The following is an 8,637-nucleotide window of genomic DNA, read 5'->3' on the forward strand; positions in this document are numbered from 1 at the left end:
AGTACTTTCCCTAGGTATGTGCCCGTTCGTGACTATCGTTGCGTGCATACGGACACGCTTGGGTATGTTTACCATACAAGGTTTACTAGGGAAACCTGCTTGCTCGACCATTGCCCTCCCGTCGCGGACACCATTCTTGGACAGAAGTCCTAGTACGTAGAGTACTTTCCCTAGGTATGTGCCCGTTCGTGACTATCGTTGCGTGCATACGGACACGCTTGGGTATGTTTACCATACAAGGTTTACTAGGGAAACCTGCTTGCTCGACCATTGCCCTCCCGTCGCGGACACCATTCTTGGACAGAAGTCCTAGTACGTAGAGTACTTTCCCTAGGTATGTGCCCGTTCGTGACTATCGTTGCGTGCATACGGACACGCTTGGGTATGTTTACCATACAAGGTTTACTAGGGAAACCTGCTTGCTCGACCATTGCCCTCCCGTCGCGGACACCATTCTTGGACAGAAGTCCTAGTACGTAGAGTACTTTCCCTAGGTATGTGCCCGTTCGTGACTATCGTTGCGTGCATACGGACACGCTTGGGTATGTTTACCATACAAGGTTTACTAGGGAAACCTGCTTGCTCGACCATTGCCCTCCCGTCGCGGACACCATTCTTGGACAGAAGTCCTAGTACGTAGAGTACTTTCCCTAGGTATGTGCCCGTTCGTGACTATCGTTGCGTGCATACGGACACGCTTGGGTATGTTTACCATACAAGGTTTACTAGGGAAACCTGCTTGCTCGACCATTGCCCTCCCGTCGCGGACACCATTCTTGGACAGAAGTCCTAGTACGTAGAGTACTTTCCCTAGGTATGTGCCCGTTCGTGACTATCGTTGCGTGCATACGGACACGCTTGGGTATGTTTACCATACAAGGTTTACTAGGGAAACCTGCTTGCTCGACCATTGCCCTCCCGTCGCGGACACCATTCTTGGACAGAAGTCCTAGTACGTAGAGTACTTTCCCTAGGTATGTGCCCGTTCGTGACTATCGTTGCGTGCATACGGACACGCTTGGGTATGTTTACCATACAAGGTTTACTAGGGAAACCTGCTTGCTCGACCATTGCCCTCCCGTCGCGGACACCATTCTTGGACAGAAGTCCTAGTACGTAGAGTACTTTCCCTAGGTATGTGCCCGTTCGTGACTATCGTTGCGTGCATACGGACACGCTTGGGTATGTTTACCATACAAGGTTTACTAGGGAAACCTGCTTGCTCGACCATTGCCCTCCCGTCGCGGACACCATTCTTGGACAGAAGTCCTAGTACGTAGAGTACTTTCCCTAGGTATGTGCCCGTTCGTGACTATCGTTGCGTGCATACGGACACGCTTGGGTATGTTTACCATACAAGGTTTACTAGGGAAACCTGCTTGCTCGACCATTGCCCTCCCGTCGCGGACACCATTCTTGGACAGAAGTCCTAGTACGTAGAGTACTTTCCCTAGGTATGTGCCCGTTCGTGACTATCGTTGCGTGCATACGGACACGCTTGGGTATGTTTACCATACAAGGTTTACTAGGGAAACCTGCTTGCTCGACCATTGCCCTCCCGTCGCGGACACCATTCTTGGACAGAAGTCCTAGTACGTAGAGTACTTTCCCTAGGTATGTGCCCGTTCGTGACTATCGTTGCGTGCATACGGACACGCTTGGGTATGTTTACCATACAAGGTTTACTAGGGAAACCTGCTTGCTCGACCATTGCCCTCCCGTCGCGGACACCATTCTTGGACAGAAGTCCTAGTACGTAGAGTACTTTCCCTAGGTATGTGCCCGTTCGTGACTATCGTTGCGTGCATACGGACACGCTTGGGTATGTTTACCATACAAGGTTTACTAGGGAAACCTGCTTGCTCGACCATTGCCCTCCCGTCGCGGACACCATTCTTGGACAGAAGTCCTAGTACGTAGAGTACTTTCCCTAGGTATGTGCCCGTTCGTGACTATCGTTGCGTGCATACGGACACGCTTGGGTATGTTTACCATACAAGGTTTACTAGGGAAACCTGCTTGCTCGACCATTGCCCTCCCGTCGCGGACACCATTCTTGGACAGAAGTCCTAGTACGTAGAGTACTTTCCCTAGGTATGTGCCCGTTCGTGACTATCGTTGCGTGCATACGGACACGCTTGGGTATGTTTACCATACAAGGTTTACTAGGGAAACCTGCTTGCTCGACCATTGCCCTCCCGTCGCGGACACCATTCTTGGACAGAAGTCCTAGTACGTAGAGTACTTTCCCTAGGTATGTGCCCGTTCGTGACTATCGTTGCGTGCATACGGACACGCTTGGGTATGTTTACCATACAAGGTTTACTAGGGAAACCTTCTAGCACACGTTTTGTTCCATCCACAGTACTTTCGTTCTCTTAAGGTAGCAATTTAACTTGCATGATAAGCAACCTGCTTCCCCGACCGTCGCGGACACCATTCTTGGACAGAAGTCCTAGTACGTAGAGTACTTTCCCTAGGTATGTGCCCGTTCGTGACTATCGTTGCGTGCATACGGACACGCTTGGGTATGTTTACCATACAAGGTTTACTAGGGAAACCTGCTTGCTCGACCATTGCCCTCCCGTCGCGGACACCATTCTTGGACAGAAGTCCTAGTACGTAGAGTACTTTCCCTAGGTATGTGCCCGTTCGTGACTATCGTTGCGTGCATACGGACACGCTTGGGTATGTTTACCATACAAGGTTTACTAGGGAAACCTGCTTGCTCGACCATTGCCCTCCCGTCGCGGACACCATTCTTGGACAGAAGTCCTAGTACGTAGAGTACTTTCCCTAGGTATGTGCCCGTTCGTGACTATCGTTGCGTGCATACGGACACGCTTGGGTATGTTTACCATACAAGGTTTACTAGGGAAACCTGCTTGCTCGACCATTGCCCTCCCGTCGCGGACACCATTCTTGGACAGAAGTCCTAGTACGTAGAGTACTTTCCCTAGGTATGTGCCCGTTCGTGACTATCGTTGCGTGCATACGGACACGCTTGGGTATGTTTACCATACAAGGTTTACTAGGGAAACCTGCTTGCTCGACCATTGCCCTCCCGTCGCGGACACCATTCTTGGACAGAAGTCCTAGTACGTAGAGTACTTTCCCTAGGTATGTGCCCGTTCGTGACTATCGTTGCGTGCATACGGACACGCTTGGGTATGTTTACCATACAAGGTTTACTAGGGAAACCTGCTTGCTCGACCATTGCCCTCCCGTCGCGGACACCATTCTTGGACAGAAGTCCTAGTACGTAGAGTACTTTCCCTAGGTATGTGCCCGTTCGTGACTATCGTTGCGTGCATACGGACACGCTTGGGTATGTTTACCATACAAGGTTTACTAGGGAAACCTGCTTGCTCGACCATTGCCCTCCCGTCGCGGACACCATTCTTGGACAGAAGTCCTAGTACGTAGAGTACTTTCCCTAGGTATGTGCCCGTTCGTGACTATCGTTGCGTGCATACGGACACGCTTGGGTATGTTTACCATACAAGGTTTACTAGGGAAACCTGCTTGCTCGACCATTGCCCTCCCGTCGCGGACACCATTCTTGGACAGAAGTCCTAGTACGTAGAGTACTTTCCCTAGGTATGTGCCCGTTCGTGACTATCGTTGCGTGCATACGGACACGCTTGGGTATGTTTACCATACAAGGTTTACTAGGGAAACCTGGAAGGAATTCTAGGCACACGTTTTGTTCCATCCACAGTAACTTTCGTTCTCTTAAGGTAGCTATTTAATTGTTTGCCATGATAAGTACCTGCTTCCCCGACCGTCGCGGACACCATTCTTGGACAGAAGTCCTAGTACGTAGAGTACTTTCCCTAGGTATGTGCCCGTTCGTGACTATCGTTGCGTGCATACGGACACGCTTGGGTATGTTTACCATACAAGGTTTACTAGGGAAACCAGGAATTCTAGGCACACGTTTTGTTCCATCCACAGTAACTTTCGTTCTCTTAAGGTACTATTTAACTTGTTTGCCATGATAAGTAACCTGCTTCCCCGACCGTCGCGGACACCATTCTTGGACAGAAGTCCTAGTACGTAGAGTACTTTCCCTAGGTATGTGCCCGTTCGTGACTATCGTTGCGTGCATACGGACACGCTTGGGTATGTTTACCATACAAGGTTTACTAGGGAAACCTGCTTGCTCGACCATTGCCCTCCCGTCGCGGACACCATTCTTGGACAGAAGTCCTAGTACGTAGAGTACTTTCCCTAGGTATGTGCCCGTTCGTGACTATCGTTGCGTGCATACGGACACGCTTGGGTATGTTTACCATACAAGGTTTACTAGGGAAACCTGCTTGCTCGACCATTGCCCTCCCGTCGCGGACACCATTCTTGGACAGAAGTCCTAGTACGTAGAGTACTTTCCCTAGGTATGTGCCCGTTCGTGACTATCGTTGCGTGCATACGGACACGCTTGGGTATGTTTACCATACAAGGTTTACTAGGGAAACCTGCTTGCTCGACCATTGCCCTCCCGTCGCGGACACCATTCTTGGACAGAAGTCCTAGTACGTAGAGTACTTTCCCTAGGTATGTGCCCGTTCGTGACTATCGTTGCGTGCATACGGACACGCTTGGGTATGTTTACCATACAAGGTTTACTAGGGAAACCTGCTTGCTCGACCATTGCCCTCCCGTCGCGGACACCATTCTTGGACAGAAGTCCTAGTACGTAGAGTACTTTCCCTAGGTATGTGCCCGTTCGTGACTATCGTTGCGTGCATACGGACACGCTTGGGTATGTTTACCATACAAGGTTTACTAGGGAAACCAGGAAGGAATTCTAGGCACACGTTTTGTTCCATCCACAGTAACTTTCGTTCTCTTAAGGTAGCTATTTAACTTGTTTGCCATGATAAGTAACCTGCTTCCCCGACCGTCGCGGACACCATTCTTGGACAGAAGTCCTAGTACGTAGAGTACTTTCCCTAGGTATGTGCCCGTTCGTGACTATCGTTGCGTGCATACGGACACGCTTGGGTATGTTTACCATACAAGGTTTACTAGGGAAACCTGCTTGCTCGACCATTGCCCTCCCGTCGCGGACACCATTCTTGGACAGAAGTCCTAGTACGTAGAGTACTTTCCCTAGGTATGTGCCCGTTCGTGACTATCGTTGCGTGCATACGGACACGCTTGGGTATGTTTACCATACAAGGTTTACTAGGGAAACCTGCTTGCTCGACCATTGCCCTCCCGTCGCGGACACCATTCTTGGACAGAAGTCCTAGTACGTAGAGTACTTTCCCTAGGTATGTGCCCGTTCGTGACTATCGTTGCGTGCATACGGACACGCTTGGGTATGTTTACCATACAAGGTTTACTAGGGAAACCTGCTTGCTCGACCATTGCCCTCCCGTCGCGGACACCATTCTTGGACAGAAGTCCTAGTACGTAGAGTACTTTCCCTAGGTATGTGCCCGTTCGTGACTATCGTTGCGTGCATACGGACACGCTTGGGTATGTTTACCATACAAGGTTTACTAGGGAAACCTGCTTGCTCGACCATTGCCCTCCCGTCGCGGACACCATTCTTGGACAGAAGTCCTAGTACGTAGAGTACTTTCCCTAGGTATGTGCCCGTTCGTGACTATCGTTGCGTGCATACGGACACGCTTGGGTATGTTTACCATACAAGGTTTACTAGGGAAACCTGCTTGCTCGACCATTGCCCTCCCGTCGCGGACACCATTCTTGGACAGAAGTCCTAGTACGTAGAGTACTTTCCCTAGGTATGTGCCCGTTCGTGACTATCGTTGCGTGCATACGGACACGCTTGGGTATGTTTACCATACAAGGTTTACTAGGGAAACCTGCTTGCTCGACCATTGCCCTCCCGTCGCGGACACCATTCTTGGACAGAAGTCCTAGTACGTAGAGTACTTTCCCTAGGTATGTGCCCGTTCGTGACTATCGTTGCGTGCATACGGACACGCTTGGGTATGTTTACCATACAAGGTTTACTAGGGAAACCTGCTTGCTCGACCATTGCCCTCCCGTCGCGGACACCATTCTTGGACAGAAGTCCTAGTACGTAGAGTACTTTCCCTAGGTATGTGCCCGTTCGTGACTATCGTTGCGTGCATACGGACACGCTTGGGTATGTTTACCATACAAGGTTTACTAGGGAAACCTGCTTGCTCGACCATTGCCCTCCCGTCGCGGACACCATTCTTGGACAGAAGTCCTAGTACGTAGAGTACTTTCCCTAGGTATGTGCCCGTTCGTGACTATCGTTGCGTGCATACGGACACGCTTGGGTATGTTTACCATACAAGGTTTACTAGGGAAACCTGCTTGCTCGACCATTGCCCTCCCGTCGCGGACACCATTCTTGGACAGAAGTCCTAGTACGTAGAGTACTTTCCCTAGGTATGTGCCCGTTCGTGACTATCGTTGCGTGCATACGGACACGCTTGGGTATGTTTACCATACAAGGTTTACTAGGGAAACCTGCTTGCTCGACCATTGCCCTCCCGTCGCGGACACCATTCTTGGACAGAAGTCCTAGTACGTAGAGTACTTTCCCTAGGTATGTGCCCGTTCGTGACTATCGTTGCGTGCATACGGACACGCTTGGGTATGTTTACCATACAAGGTTTACTAGGGAAACCTGCTTGCTCGACCATTGCCCTCCCGTCGCGGACACCATTCTTGGACAGAAGTCCTAGTACGTAGAGTACTTTCCCTAGGTATGTGCCCGTTCGTGACTATCGTTGCGTGCATACGGACACGCTTGGGTATGTTTACCATACAAGGTTTACTAGGGAAACCTGCTTGCTCGACCATTGCCCTCCCGTCGCGGACACCATTCTTGGACAGAAGTCCTAGTACGTAGAGTACTTTCCCTAGGTATGTGCCCGTTCGTGACTATCGTTGCGTGCATACGGACACGCTTGGGTATGTTTACCATACAAGGTTTACTAGGGAAACCTGCTTGCTCGACCATTGCCCTCCCGTCGCGGACACCATTCTTGGACAGAAGTCCTAGTACGTAGAGTACTTTCCCTAGGTATGTGCCCGTTCGTGACTATCGTTGCGTGCATACGGACACGCTTGGGTATGTTTACCATACAAGGTTTACTAGGGAAACCTGCTTGCTCGACCATTGCCCTCCCGTCGCGGACACCATTCTTGGACAGAAGTCCTAGTACGTAGAGTACTTTCCCTAGGTATGTGCCCGTTCGTGACTATCGTTGCGTGCATACGGACACGCTTGGGTATGTTTACCATACAAGGTTTACTAGGGAAACCTGCTTGCTCGACCATTGCCCTCCCGTCGCGGACACCATTCTTGGACAGAAGTCCTAGTACGTAGCGTTCTTTATTGTACTTGATCAGTTTGTATTGCCTTCGCTTTGTTCCATCGACACTTGCTACTGCTCACTAAGGGGTTTTTGTTTGTGATGTGTACGATAAGCACCGTCTATCCTATCCGGCACTTTATCAACACTTTTCACCCAAGTCATAGGAACGTAGTGTACTTTCCCTGATCGGTACACAATTTTGGTGCACGGCTATCCTGACCGGCAACTTGTACCAACATGGACATCCATGAACGCGTACGCTCGGGCTGCGCCCTCCGTGTTGTACTTTCCCTGATCGGTACACAATTTTGGTGCACGGCTATCCTGACCGGCACTAAATCGTCACTTTTCGTTCATAACCTAGGAACGTCGTGTAGGTTTCATCATTTTTATGTTTGATTCGGTTTAATATGATTGAAAAATACGCTAAGTCCCAGAAATCTGAACTCGAATACTTCCTCCATGTTGCGCCAAAAGCTACTGACCAACGCCTAGCTTGAGACCCATTTATAGTTTAATTTCCATTAATAGTTTTGAAAAATACGCTAAGTCCCAGAAATCTGAACTCGAATACTTCCTCCATGTTGCGCCAAAAGCTACTGACCAACGCCTAGCTTGAGACCCATTTATAGTTTAATTTCCATTAATAGTTTTGAAAAATACGCTAAGTCCCAGAAATCTGAACTCGAATACTTCCTCCATGTTGCGCCAAAAGCTACTGACCAACGCCTAGCTTGAGACCCATTTATAGTTTAATTTAAATTAATAGTTTTGAAAAATACGCTAAGTCCCAGAAATCTGAACTCGAATACTTTCTCCATGTGGCGCCAAAAGCTACTGACCAACGCCTAGGTACATGGTTGGTACATGGATTGTATGCATGCAGGCGTACTGCCGTGCTGGACCGGAAAATCGCACTAGCTACTAGAACGTAGAGTAATTCCCCTAGATAGGTGCTTTTGCATGCCTCTGATCGACGACCATGCAACTTGCAACGTGCGACACGCGTAGGTAGGCTTCCCCATACAAGTTCCCTAGGGTAGCACCAAATTGCATACTTTCAGGCGTAATTTTCGGAACCGTGTACCGTGCATGGTACAAGTATCAGTAGCTCGTGCAATTTGTTTTGCATCGTGTTGCGGTTGCAGGTGCGTCAAGATAGGAGTGTTTCGAGACTTTTGCCAAGCTTGAGTGCCATTTGCAGGATAATTGATGTTCTAGCCACGTTAAACATGCCACTTAATGCCGAAAAGGAAAAAGCCGTTTTCTAGGGACGTACTGTCAAAAAGGTTGCCAGCAGCGC

This window comes from Anopheles merus, unplaced genomic scaffold (assembly GCF_017562075.2).
Source record: "Anopheles merus strain MAF unplaced genomic scaffold, AmerM5.1 LNR4000015, whole genome shotgun sequence".
NCBI lineage: Eukaryota > Metazoa > Arthropoda > Insecta > Diptera > Culicidae > Anopheles > Anopheles merus.